At 39.7% G+C, this 14636-nt stretch overlaps 1 protein-coding gene across 1 annotated transcript in view; it reads left to right on the forward strand.

Annotated features, from left to right (window-relative positions):
* DYM (dymeclin) overlaps positions 1–14636 on the forward strand; it is a 349065-nt gene that overhangs the window by 240596 nt on the left and 93833 nt on the right. The window lies entirely within an intron of this gene.

The raw sequence follows: 14636 nt of genomic DNA on the forward strand, positions 1-14636 counted from the left end.
TTCTAAATGGCTGTGCTGATACGAGACTGTGGGAACGGCCCCCAGTCCCGATAGCGGTCGCTGATAAACAGAGATGGCTGGGTGCAGCCACAGCCCGACTCGTGCTGTTTTTCTTCCCTTTTATTTATTTTGTGTATGCGTGTGATGTGATGATCTGTCATTCCCATTAAGGTATTAAGTTTGTAATTCCAAAGGACTTCTCTTTTACCCCAAAAAAAAAAAAAAAAAAAAGATTATTTTCCTGCTAACTGAATATTCTCAACTTTTTCCAAAAATTAGCATAATAGCTCACTTCTTTCCGAGCCAGAACTTGTTATAAGAAAAATATTTCTTCCTAATCATTCCTTGAAAACCTCAGTTGGGGCCTCTGAGTGGCCGTGGGGATTGCGTTTATTAAGAACTTGAATTCAAGGACTCCTGGGCTGCTCAGTCCGTTAAGCATCCAACTCTTGATTTCAGGTCAGGTCATGATCTCAGTGTTGTGAGATCGAGCCATGCATCAGGCTCCGTGCTGTGGCTGGAGCCTGCTTAAAATTCTCTCTCCCTCTACCCTTCCCTCTCCAAAAAAAAAAAAAAAAATCCCTTCAATTCCTCTATAAATGTTTTGTTATTTTTATATAAATTACCATTTGCTTACATAGCACTCCGATGTCATTTCTTCCACAAGAATGTGTTGAATGTATTTAGGGTTGAGGGTGTGCTAGTAGCATTCTCCTATAATCAGAGACCAGAAAATCACTATGTCTTTGAGAAAATGGATCATATTTAATGGTATCCACCAGTCATGAAAGTGATTATGCAATGAAAGGACAGGTTAAACTCCTAACAGACACACCAGTTCTACTATTGAACCTGATAGTTTTTAAGTTGCTGACTTGTTCTTGGATTAAATTTTCTTTAGGTAAAAATGAATTTTTTAAAGTATCTGGTTCATAGAAATACACGGAAAATTCCACGTAGAATCTGTCATTGACAGTCCTTATTTTAACATTTGTGTGAGAGAGACTTTACGAATCACAACAGACTTCAGATGGGCTAATGAACTCGAATTTTGCCATCTTTCCTCAGAGTTCATTGCAGAGGGTGGGTCGCCCTGATTCGGTAGTGGTGATGGCAGCGGGGTCCATGGTGATGGCAGCGGGGTCCTTCCTGCCACTTAGCCATGTGGTGACGAGAGAAGTCAGTGCTGCTGTGTGTTTTCTTTAATCATAACTGAGCGTGTTCCCTTGTCATTCCCACAGTGCAAAACACTGTAAGTGATCTGTGTATTTGAAACCATGTTCCCACTGTCATTCTCTTTGAAATTGGTCATTAACTGGGAAAACAAAATGTTTCTCCCTTTTTTCCCCTCGCTAGAAATCTTAATTAAACGTCTCTGCCAACAGCCACATAAAACCCTGTGTTCTGGACTCATGCTGTAGACCACATATTTGTAAAAGATGGAGAAGGAAAGGTTCGAAATGCAGCAGTGGGTTCCTGACAGCATAAGAGGTCACTTCTATCTGAGCTGTGACTGTCCTTTCCCACTGGGATCAGATGGGTTTGAATAAGCGCTCAAAAATAATCGTGTTCTTCTCACTGTAATACACAGAGTACTCTCAGTCTGCCTGGAGCTTTCTGAGTTTATTAAGAAAACACTTACTCTCATTGTACTGTGTAATTCACAAGTCCGTTGAGTCACGACATAGAAAACAAATAACAAGTTAAAAAAGCATGAGTGTTCATCCTTCAGTACGGCCTTGTTTGGTGGGACAGCTCAGGGGAGACCTGAAGCCTTCCACCGAGTTCTACATAATGAGGGCACTGGCTGCTGAAGGGGAAATAAAACAACAGCACTCAAGTCCTCTTTGGGAGAGAGAATGCTGAGCACAGAGAGGGAGAGCTGTTTCTGCAGCCTCTCTCCAGGGGCGGTAAAGACGTCTGGGAAAGCACGTGCAGTCCAGCCGGCCACGTGGCTACACTTTGCTGTCTTTAGGGTTTCCTAAAAGTGAATTCAGTGACTAGAGCAGGGGAGAATTGCTAAAGGAGAATCTTTCCGCATCTTTTTTTTTTTTTTAAAGCCACTTGAGTCATGTACAACAGACCTGAATATATAAAGTGAAACAAAAATAATAAATGAGCTGTAATTGTGTTTTAAACCTATACCTGTGGTTTTAAATTACGAATATTGTTAGTGTCCTCTAAGCTTTTTTCCCCTAATTTCTGACAACCATCTTGGCAAGTATTTAGGATAAGAGGAATCTGAGTCTTATTCTAGGTGGAACCATAAGGAACCAAATTATAATGTCCTTTTTAAAAAAAAAAAAAAAGATTTTATTTATTTATTTGACAGAGAGGGAGAGATCACAAGTAGGCAGAGAGGCAGGCAGAGAGCGAGGAGGAAGCAGGCTCCGTGCTGAGCAGAGAGCCCGATGTGGGGCTTGATCCTAGGACGCTGAGATCATGACCTGAGCCGAAGGCAGAGGCTTAACCCACTGAGCCACCCAGGCGCCCCTTTGATCATCAACCAACCTGGGAGCCTTTCTAAAGGACTGACTCTGCCATCTAATTTTTAACAGTAATTGCAAGGACAGAAGCTAAAAAGACGCAGCCAAAAAGATGAAGGAGACAGAATCAGAAAAATCAGCTAGAGTGTAAATAGCAGCTAAGAGTTTATCATTGAATGCTAAGCAAGTGTAATGTTACCAACTTGTGTATATGTGTCTGTGTGGATGTGTCCACACACACATTCCAGTGGTTCTCCCAAGTTCTCATTTTTACTTTCCTTTACCCATGACTGAACAGTAGAGTTGTCCAAGGCTTCATGATAAGGGATCGTTTCACTGGCAGCTCACAGAACGTGTACTTGTGTATTCTCGTGCTTTAAATTGTTCTTAGTTTTAATTCATAATATGATAAATACCAATGCATATTATTGACATAAAAATAGTTTTTTTGAGAGCATCAGAGATTTCCAAGAATATAAAAGGGTCTTGAGACCGAAATACTTCAGAACCAGTGGAATATATGATCTGTCACACACAGAGACACACAAGCACACTCACACAGACGTGCACAAACATCCATGCACATGCACACAGAAGGAACAAGTAAATATATGCTGTTTCATATCCTCTGATTGTTTTTTGTCTGTGATATTCTTCTCTCCCGGTAGGATTGAGTGTACTTTGAAGGCATGAGTCTGTTCTGTCTTGGGCTGAAAAAAGTAGGCTAAATATTAACCAATTAGTTGATGAGGATGAAGCTCCGTATCCACACCTCCGCTGCTCTTGCAGGTGTCCGAAACTGTAGAGTTTCAGATCTAAATTATATCTGTAAGACATTAAATTTGAGTGGTTTGGTTGTCTCCCTAGTCACAAAAGATAGTTTCTCACATGTAGGGGACATGTGTAATTTTTAAGCTGAATTATATATTTTCTCATTAATTTATGCATGATCTTTATGTCAGAATTGCTTCTTTTCTGGGCCACCTGGCCGGCTCAGTTGGTGGAGCATGTGATTTGATCTCAAGGTCATGAGTTTGAGCCCCACAGTGGGTATAGCGATGGCTTTAAAAAAATGTTTAAATTGCTTCTTTCTTGTTCAAAGGGTAGTTGTCGTACTCTTTCTTTTAGTTCAGTACACATAAAACAGGTTGTTCGACCTCTACTTGATCTAATAATTCGCTATCTTAAATTCTAACTTCCTAAAGAACAAGCACCATGTATGTGAAATTTGTTTTGATCAAGTCTTGATGGCTTATCATTATCACTCAGCATGGAATCCTAAAATATTGCTAACCCTGGAGTATGCCGTTTGACCTAACCTTTTGAACCAATAACTCTTAAGATTTATTTATTTATTTATTTATTTTGGAGAAAGAGGGAGCTCATGCACAGGCCTCAAGCAAATGGCGGGGGAGAGACGGAGGAAGAGAGAGAATCCCAAGCAGACATCCCGCTGACTGCAGAGCCCAGCGCAGGGCTTGATCCCATAACCCTGAGATCATGGCGTGAGCTGAAATCAAGAGTCAGACACTTAACTGACTAAGCCACCCTGAACCAATAACTCTTATTCAGAGTCTTTTATCTCATTTATATTTGCTTTTAGACATTTCATTTCTTCAGAAATATATTACAAGATATTCTGAACTGATTCCGCATAACAAGAAAACTTGAATTCAGGGATTTTTCAGTTTTCCTCCCTTGTACTTTAGGCAGTTATATTTTTGAGATTCCTTGTTAGTGTGTACTCTTTAACTCAAATCTTAAATTCATTTGACTGAACAGTTGATGGATAGGTAATCTTGAAAAATATCTCCGGCTGTTTGTTTTACACGTGTGTGCCTTTACTGAGCTAGTGTTAAAACATTTCCTTTTACATACACAGTCATAAATACGCATACGTACTACATAATACTTCTTGTATTTCAGTGTTGGTTCTGGGTGAGACTGTCACTTGGAGATGTTCTGTGGGGTATAGAGGCTGGGATAGAGAATTTAACATTGCTAGAACATGGGAATGGCTATCTGGGATGAGCTGTCATATCCAAGGAGTTGGAAACGATGAAATTTGCCTTTGTTAAAACCGTTCCTTTTAGATGTTGTTACTTTTGAAGGAATCACTTTTGGGCGTTTATTCCAGTGATGGGGGCATTAATCAGGATGTTGCTAAAACTTCTGTTTGGGGATTATTTTAGCACGGTGTGAGAGGTAAAAACGAAGAGGGATTCTCAGTGGCTACATACAATTTTGTATGACAAATTTTGTAAGAGGTCTGTAACCAAACTTGGGGGTTTTCAGAAAAGGGAGAGAACAGTTTGGGGGAAGTAGGGAAGGAATTGTGCCAGTTTTCATGGCAAGGAGTTGCAATTTGAGCCAGGTAGTATTTTGAAAGGAGAGATTGAAACGGGAAAACAGTCTGGGGTTATGCTTCTTGAATAAGGGCATAGAGGCGAAAACAGCACATCATCGCTCTTGGGTTTCTCGTGTCCAGCACAATGTCTGGCATGTGATAGGTGCTCACACCATACACAAAAATTAACTCAGAATGAACCATAGCCATTAAATATAAGAGCAGAGACTGTACAATCCTTAGAAGAAAATATGGGAGTAAATCTTTGGTAACAAAATAAAAACAGACAACTCTTAGACTTCATCAAAATTTAAAACTCTTGAGCTTCAAAGGCCACCATCAAGAAAGTGAAAGGACAGCCCACAGGATGGGAGAAAATGTTTGCAAATCTTATATCCAATAAGGGACTAGTTAGTATTCATAACATGTAAAGAATTCTTAATAGCTCAGTCACAAAAAGGACAAATAGTCCAATTTTTTAAAAATGGTGACTATTTTGTAACCTGGTTCTGTAGTTTATATATCTTACATATCTGTCTGGTCTGGGCAGATCATTTTGCCTCTCCCGGCCTCAATTGCCCCATCTGTAAAATGGGAGTGACAGTAGAACCTACTACCCAGGGTTGTTGTCAGGATTAAATGAATGAACAAGTCCAGGGAGGATCCTTGGTGCATACCAAGTGTTGAGTAAGCGTTAGCTACTGCAGTTATACGCTGTGCGGCTCATGTTTGGGAGAGGGATTCTGGGACAACAGAAGCCAGCTCAGGAGACGAAGATGTGTGTGTGTGCCCTCTGGTGAGGGGAAGACTTCCTTCAGGAGAGCTATGGCATCAGGTAGAGGGGAAGACAACGGAAGCCACTGTAAGCTCATAGTTGAGCAGCAACATGAGGAAGCGTCTTTGATCTGTCTGGGGACACCTCAGTTGTTATTTGGCACCAACGGGTGAATCTCAACCCCAAAGGGGGGCCCTCACTTTTCAGCATGCTCCCCGATCTTAGAAATATACCAGGGCCGAGTGTGTCCCAGAGCCCCTAAGGTGAACCACACCAGAGTGGCCACCAAGATCAAAGCAGTGGCTCGTGCTGGCATTTTTCTAGTCGGTCAGCCAGTCCTCCCGAATGCCAGATGTCCCATGAGGCCTTGGGCGAGCCAGTGCTTGGGATGCTCACCAGTCCCATCTCTGCCTAATTACACAGCTAAGCACTACTTTCCATCATCTTGTATCTGGTGGTTGCGGGAGCATCAGACCAGCTATAGTCAGTGGGATGTAGGCGGAAGTGATGTCATCATCACCACCGCCCCCCGCCATCACCACCCCGAGCCATCTTCCACATGTCTCTCATCACGTGCTAGCTGGACGCAGGAAATCTGGTGTGAGACTCCAGGGTCCAACAATATGGCAGTGTGTGGACCCCTGAATCATCTCACTGAAAGCCAACTGCGTACCCTGTTGGACTGTGATGCAAGAGAGCAATTAAAAAGGAAAATGGGCAACGGAACAGAATAGACATTTCTCCAAAGCAGACAATACAAGTGACCTGTAAGCACATTGAAAGATGCTCAATGTCATGGTCAGGAAGTGCAAATTTCAGCCACAGTGACGTTTATACCACCAAGATGACTGTCATCAAAAGACAGAAAATCACAAGTGTTGGTGATTTTGTGTTTTTTTTTTTTTTTTTTCCTTTGAGACTTTCAACATGTTTTAACTCATCAGGTATTTCCCCTGCTCCAGCTCTAGGATCAACCAGATATTCAAGAAAGATCATGAAATTTGAATCAAGATCTTTGTAGTTACTTTCATAATGTAGAAACTTCTGTTTAAAAAAAAAAAAAAGAAAGCCAAATCTTCTGAATAAGGTTGGTGAACATCTCTAAAAGAAACAAGTGCTTTGGGGCCCCGGGGTGGCTCAGTCAGTTAAGCACCTGCCTTCAGCTCAGGTCATGATCCCAGCTCAGCAGAAAGCCTGCTTCTCCCTCTCCCTCTGCTGCTCCCCCTGCTTGTGCTCTCTCTCTGTCAGATAAATAAAATCTTAGAAAGAAAGAAACAACTGTTCTGATCTCATATAGGTCTCAAGCCCCACATTGATTAGGTCCCAGGAAGTTTCTTCCTTACTACAATTGATTTTAAAATTCAAATAAATAAAGCTTCTAGCAAGTGAACAAGCCCCCTCTGCCACCACCACTTTAATTATAAACTGGACCTGACTTTACCATAATCAGACTGGTTTTCTAGGTTGTGTTATAACTTGGCTTTAAATACACTTCTAAATAAAAAAAAATCTTTAAGTACACTTCTGAATTACGAGTTTCAGAAATGTTCTTAGGATTCTAAGGACAATATTTAGTTGGAGGATTCTCCTCTTGTTTAGAAAAAATTCTTTGTTTTTAGAAAACACACCTCTGTTGAGGGAAAGATAATTCCCATTTCTTTATTCCTCAAGAGGAAATTTGTCCTGTATCTGTTCTTAAGGAGTATGGCAGAATATTCTTTTTAAGGATTTTTTTTGAAGAAAAATTATCATCAGAAATAATCAAATAACTCTTATTTTCTTTCCTCTGGCTTATAAAAGGAAATGGGATGCGTTTGCATTGAAATCTGGCAATGATTAATTAACTTTCTAAGCAAAGTTTAAAGAGAGTACAGAAAACCCATGCATATTAAATTCAGTAGCTCTGTGTGATAGATTTGTAAAAACCAGTGATCACAGTGTTTTCCCCTTCCTGTTGTACTGAAAAAATTATTACCTGCTGCTGTGCAGAGCTTATATGAAAATACCTTTTCCTGACAGTCTCCAAATTTTCTTTTATTTATTTAAGAAATCCTAATTTTAATTTTCCATTTGCTCAAATTTTTATTGATTTCTCTATCTCTCCCTTTCTGCCCGAGTTGGTAGTTCCGAATAGGAAGAAAAGAAGTCTACTATTTGGAATTTTCTTTGATATATCCTTGATTTACATGGCAAATAGAAAGCAGCTGTCTATTTAAGCATCTAATTCTTGAAACCATAGTCCCCTCAAGCGTCATCTGGAAATAATGTAGCTTGTAAAACAAAGCTAAGAAGAAAAGGCAATGTTTGTTTTATGTGGGATGAATGATTTCTGTTGGGGTCCTTTAATTCGGCTATTATGAGGGTTATTAAAAAGCAGTATTACAAAAGGGATTTAAATGAAAAGAATTTTTTTGAGCTGGTATCTTATTATTACAGTTGATTATAGTCAAAGCTGCAAATGTTTTATAAATGGCACTTTATTTTTGTTTCTCTAAATAAGACCCCGAAAAACCAGTAATCTTACTCATTGTATGAGTAGAAAGTCAGCTCTTTCCATAGTTGATTAAATTTATGAAAACAAATTATATTTGAGAATTCAGCTCTGCCTGTTTTTCTGGAAATTTCGTGGATTTCTGGAAAATTCTTAATCTTCACAAGAACATTTGAGGGTCACCTTACAAATGCAAGGATAAACAAGAAAGCATCAGATCTATCTAGACTTCAACTATTAGAAGATTCCATTAACAACAGAGAGAGTCGAGCCTAAATTATTTATTAATTTATTCATGGATTACCTGAATTTCTGAGATGTGAATTTGGAGATCTCAGTCATGAGAAATGGTACATGTAGGAAAGTAGAAAGGCAGTTTAATTTGTGCTTTGACCATTGTTAGAGGCTTTTTCATGATTGGAATGTATTTTCTTCCTTTTTTAATACAGCAAAGCAGTTATTTTTGGAAAGTTGACCTATAAGAACTAAATTCGGTCCTTAGATGCATTTGGTGCCAGGGAAATGAAATTACTTACCATGTTTGTTCAGTAATCATTGGGCATGGTTAATTATTTTTACGCATGTGAGGTCCCTGTAATCTTTCACCTGGTATCTTCTATGACCTCAAGTCTGCATTTTGATTGAGGTCACTAGGAGAGTATTGTGTTGCTCTCAAACCTGTCTCTTTTTCTGGAATATGCAATGCCAGCTGACCATTTTTGTGATTGAATTAATGGCATCCTTTTTAGGGTCATATTCTAAGGCTAAAAGGTACTGAGCCTTTAATAATTAAGGACTGTCTCTCTTATGAAGTTGTTTTATACTGCTCATTAATTCAGATAAGAGTAACTTTTGTTTCATTATGAGTAGTGCTTCTGCTCATTAACCAATTCCAAGTACTGAATTTCCCATACCCATTGTGAATGCTCCATCATATCATTACTAACACTCTCCAGGTTAACAGTTGGTAGTAACAGCTACAAAAAGTAATGCATGTATAAACACACTCCATATGGTTTCTAAAATTCCTTATTCTTTCATCCCACATGTTGTTAGCTACTACTATTTTTTTAGGTACTTCCCTCTGCCCTGTGAAGATACCAGTAAAGATAAAAATCTCCTCCTTCGTGAAGCCTATGTTCTAATGAAGAGCAATATCTAATGACTGTCAGCACGGATGAATGAATGAATGAAATGTTAGAAGGTCCCATGGGAAAATGAAGCAGGATGAAGGGATGGAGAGTGCTGGCAATGGGAAGTTAGCAGTGTAAATGCGTGGACAGTGGGGTGCTTGCCTCATTGAGAAGGTAACTTTTGAGCAAAGACAAGTCGGGTGGCTACTCAGAAGACGTGTTCTAGCAAGATGGAACAGGGAGGCCAGAGGGCTTGAGGAAGGAGGCTCCTGGAGCTTGACAGGGTGGTGTTCACATCTCAGAAATTCAGGGTATTGTGGCTGGCAAGGAGATGATCTGGATCACATTGATAATTGTCTTGAACCACTGCTGATTGAGGAGTAAACCAGAAAAATTTTAGGTACAGCAACAGCCTGGGAGTTAGAAGACGTGTGCTCTGTGTTTTTACCTTTAATTTGCTGTGAGCTTGGGCAGCTGATGTCACCATCCTGACCCTTGATTTCTTTGCCTTTGAAGTGATTCTTGAAGTAGGAAAGCCTGGGTGGCTCAGTTGGTTAAGCGCCCAACTCTTGGTTTTGGCTCAGATGGTGATCTCAGGGTCCTGAGATCAAGCCCTGTGTTGGGCTCTGTGCTCAGCCCAGAGTCTACTTGAGATTGTCTCCCCGCACCCCGCCCCGCCCCGTGCTCTTGCATGCATGCTGTCTCTCGCTCTCTAAAATACATAGACAAATCTTTAAAATATAAAAATAAAATCTAACTTGAGGTAGATTTTTGAGTGTGATTTCCTTAACATTAGTGTTCTCTGGTTCCATCATTTCTGGGAGGAACACTGGGCAGATAGAAACGGATTTGTATAGGATTGTGGGAATACACAATCAGAGGGGACTCCACCCACATCATATTCTGTGTGAACAATGTCCCCTAAAACACAGCCTGGAATATAGTGTTAATAGTGCACTCTAGGGTTACAGAACAGTAGCGGGCCAGCGCAGGAAGAGCTCAGTAAGAAATACAGAATCGAGGGGTGCCTGGGTGGCTCAGCGGGTTAAAGCCTCTGCCTTCCGCTCAGGTCATGGTCCCAGGGTCCTGGGATCGAGCCCCACGTCGGGCTCTCTGCTCCGCAGGGAGCCTGCTTCCTCCCCTCTCTCTCTGCCTGCCTCTCTGCCTACTTGTGACCTCTGTCTGTCAAATAAATAAATAAAATCTTAAAAAAAAAAAAAAAAGGAAATACAGAATTGTGGTGCCGTTCCTTTCTTTAAGGATTTGAGACAGACATTTGTAGATATCACTGAGTGATGGACATATTTGTACATAAGATAAATCAGCTTATGGTTTTAGAATGCTGCAAATAAAAGGCTTTTCTGAGAAGGCATCGTAAAAATTTTGGGAGGTTTTCATTTGAATCTCACGTAGTGAAAGGGCCTTTAACTTAGAGTCGGTATGGAGAGTGGTTGAGAGTATCAGCTTTGTGAGGAGAATTCTTGGAAGACCGACCCAGCTTTACAGTTTTTTAGTTTCCTGAAATTTCCCTACGGAAGCAGCAGATAGAATGCATCAGCACTCACTCACTCACACTAACATCTGCAGCAAACTAGAATACACGGTGCCCACGTCAAACCCAGACAACTGAGAGCTACAAGATTCCTGTAGTGTGTGGGGGAGGAGCTAGAAGGACCCAAAGAGACATCTGAGAGATCTGAGGACAGGAGGATCCCCAAGTAGCCAGAATGGGCTCTCTGGAAAGACCAGTTTGAGGAAAGCAATGTGAAACCACTAGGGATTTTGCATTCTCTAATTCATGGTTGAATGTAAGCTGTCCGCCGTAAGAGCTGAAGGAGTTCTAGACTGTGGACCCTATGAACCTTTAAAACTAAACAGCTCAAGTTTTCCTCGAGGGCCAAGCCCCACACTAAGGTGAAGCTACTAGAAATAAGACCATAGAGGAGGTGAGGGACACTAAGCAAAGAAAAAGAAAATTCAGATAAATGTAGGGTTAGAGAAGAGAGCCATGAGATCCCAAAAAGGGCATGACTATATTTAGGAATGCTTCATACTATAGCCCTAGAGTCCTGAGACTAGAAAAGTGCTACCTTGACCCACCTCTCCCTCCTAACGTGTTAGGAAAACTAACTTCAAGGGAACCTGGGTGGCTCAGTCAGTTGATGTCTGCTCTTGGTTCAGGTCCTGCATGATCCTGGGGTGCTGGGATCGAGCCTCACATGGGGCTCCCTCCTCAGCAGGGAGTCAGCTTCTTCCTCTGCCCCTCTCCCCCATGTTCTCTCTCACTCTCTGACTCATATGCTGTCTCTCTCTCAGATAAATAAACTCTTTAGGAAAAAAAAAACTAACTTCATTAGAAATGAGCAAAAGAGAATGTCAGTCAAATGCAGTGCAAAGGTAGAAGATAAAAGAGAATAAGAGAATAAGAATATCTGTACTGATAATGAAAGCATGCGATGTACCCATAAAATAGATGAAAACATTTAATAACTTTTCCGAAAATCATGCAAGATAAAACAGGTGCCCAGCTGGCTCAGTCAGCAGAATGGGTGGCTCTTGACCTCAGGGTCGTGAATTTGAGCCCCATGTTGGATGTAGAGCTTACTTTAAAAAAAAAAAAAAGATAGAACAGAAAAACATAAATCAGAATTATTAAAAAATTGATATTTTTCCTAAATAAAAGAATCATTTTAGAAATGTCACCTGTACACAAGTATTTACTAAGTAAATAAATATAATGCCTTAAGAGTAACAGAACGTGAAAAGGTGAAAAACTTGAAAGCAAAAAGGAATGAAAGAAAAAGGCTTTGAGAGACAGTGACTAAAGAATAAAGGCAAAGATCCAACAACTATAAGATAGGAATCCCTTAAAAAGGAGGAAAACTACTAAAAGTTATACTTCAAGAAAAATTTCCTAAAATTAAGAAGAGAAAAAAGAGTCAAAACTGCATGTGGAAAGCAGATATTCTGTGCTTTGGGCCACCAGTACCAACCCAGAGATAAGGAGAAGGTAGTTCAGGGATAGCCGGCAGAGAGACCAGGCACTTTAAACGGAAGAAAATGAAGCTGTCAACACACTTTCTGACAACAGTGTTTTATGCCAGAAGAAGATGGAATCACATTTTGAAGATACTCAAAGAAAGCACAAGGGTTTTATATCCCACCAAGCCGACTTCCAAGTATAAACAGACATAGACAATCTTACTAAATCTAGGAACTCAAATATTGTTTCCTTCCTAAGGTCCATCTCCCCCTACTCTCTCTGAGTGGTGGTCAGCCAAGGGTTTTGATAAAGAGCCAGAGAGTAAATATTTTAGACTTTGTAGGACACATGCTAGTCTCTGTTGCCTATCTTTGTATGGAGTATCTAGTTTTTGTTTTGATTGGTTTATATATAACCCTTTAAAAACGTAAAAACCGGGGCGCCTGGGTGGCTCAGTGGGTTAAAGCCTCTGCCTTCAGCTCAGGTCATGATCCCAGGGTCCTGGGATCGAGCCCCGCATCGGGCTCTCTGCTCACCGGGGAGCCTGCTTCCCTTCCTCTCTCTCTGCCTGCCTCTCTGCCTATTTGTGATCTCTATCTGTCAAATAAATAAATAAAATCTTTAAAAAAATAAAAATAAAAATGTAAAAACCATTCTTAGCTCAAAAGGTCATATTAAAATAGGCCACAAACACAATCTGGCCCATGGTTCATGGTTTGCCAGCCTCTGTATCGAGAAAGAGCTTTAGACAACCACGCTGATGGGACAGTCACAAAGGCTAGTGGTGAGCATCATCTACATTTTTTACTAGTGGAACACTAAATGATATACAAGTATAGTAAGTAAAGGCTGTTTTTCTGACAATAGGGATATAACTCTTAAACTGTGGAGAGGGAAATGGGGAGAGCATGTGAAAAGTAGAATAAGTTTGTTGATTATAGTTAACTGGGAGTTAAAGGATATTATTTCAGTTCGGATCCTGGAAGAGAAGTGGGCAGTAAAAGAAATGAGCTAATTTCAGTATTGCTTATGATAGGGAACCAATAGAAAATGATAAAAAAAAAAGGGGGGGGATGAGAGAAATTTAATACAAAGTTATTCATATAAAGATTACCATTAGATTAAAAATATGAACTTCCTAAATACCAGAAAATATACCTAAAAAACAAAATATGAAAAGAAAGCAACAAATAGACACATATCAAAAGTCTACTTATTAAAAAGACTTAGTTACGTATAAATATAATATAAAATTATATGGGAGCACTGAAACCAGCCAAACTGATCTTTAAAACTCAGTCCATAAGAACTGGTTGAATAACTTTTGGTGCACTTAAACAGTAAGGTACTATGCAGCTGTAAAAATGAATGAGAGGTACTTCTGTAGAAAGTCTCTGTGCCACCACATAATCATCCTCAGGATAGGTTGGTGATATCCATTTGTATCTATTTGTATTTAAAAAAAAAAAAAAAAAAAAAGAACAGTGGGAATGCCTGGCTGGTTCAGTTAGTAGAACATGCGACTCTCAATCTTGGGGCCATGTGTTTGAGCCCCACGTTGGGGTAGAGTTTACTTTAAAAAAAAAAAATGGAAAGGAAGGTAGAAATTTTTTTGAACACCTATCTGTAAGAGTGAAGGAAAGTGATAGGGATAAAATGAGCCTCCGAATAATCCTTATTCTTTAGATTTAATTGAAGAACTACATAGATAGTTCTTAAAGGAACAAAACTTCAGCCTATAGAATTGAGTTGAATATTAGTGATTGCACATATAGTATGATTATAAAAGGAAATTTAAAAGAGCAGCCTCTAACATTGAAATACATTGAAATAAATAAACCTAAATATATATCCAGTTGGTGGCATAACCAGCCAACCAAGTGACTCTAGGCTATACCTTGAAAACACAGTTGGAAAAAAAAAATTAAACTGTTTTTACTAGTCATATTTATGTAGAAGCCTTGGTGTTGTTATTTCAAGAAACACGTGTGTAATGTGAGATAAAACAAACGAATGGTTGTGCAGTATTCTAATTTTGCTTCCTCCATTGCCTTGGGAACCTGGATTCTTGGCACAGGAACAGTATATGCAGATGTAAAATAGAAGAGATTGAGTAAAACCCCTTTGATCTTAGCTTGAATAGGAACTATTTCTATGGACTCATATTTTTGTTTGTTTAATATCTCTAGCTATGTCTAGTCATTCTACTTCTGTCCTTTGAACTTATGGAAACAGTGACCAACCCAGTCGCATAGCACTGAGCATCCTTAGCAACCAGATTTCCACTAAAAGGAACAAAGAATTTATCCTGCCTTTAATTATAAGATGGAAGAAAACAATAGATAAGGAAAAGTTCCTCTTTGGAGAAGTTTTACAGCCAAAAACTGAAAAAAGGATAGAATTAGAATATGACCATTTTGC

This window comes from Lutra lutra, chromosome 12 (genome assembly GCF_902655055.1).
Source record: "Lutra lutra chromosome 12, mLutLut1.2, whole genome shotgun sequence".
NCBI lineage: Eukaryota > Metazoa > Chordata > Mammalia > Carnivora > Mustelidae > Lutra > Lutra lutra.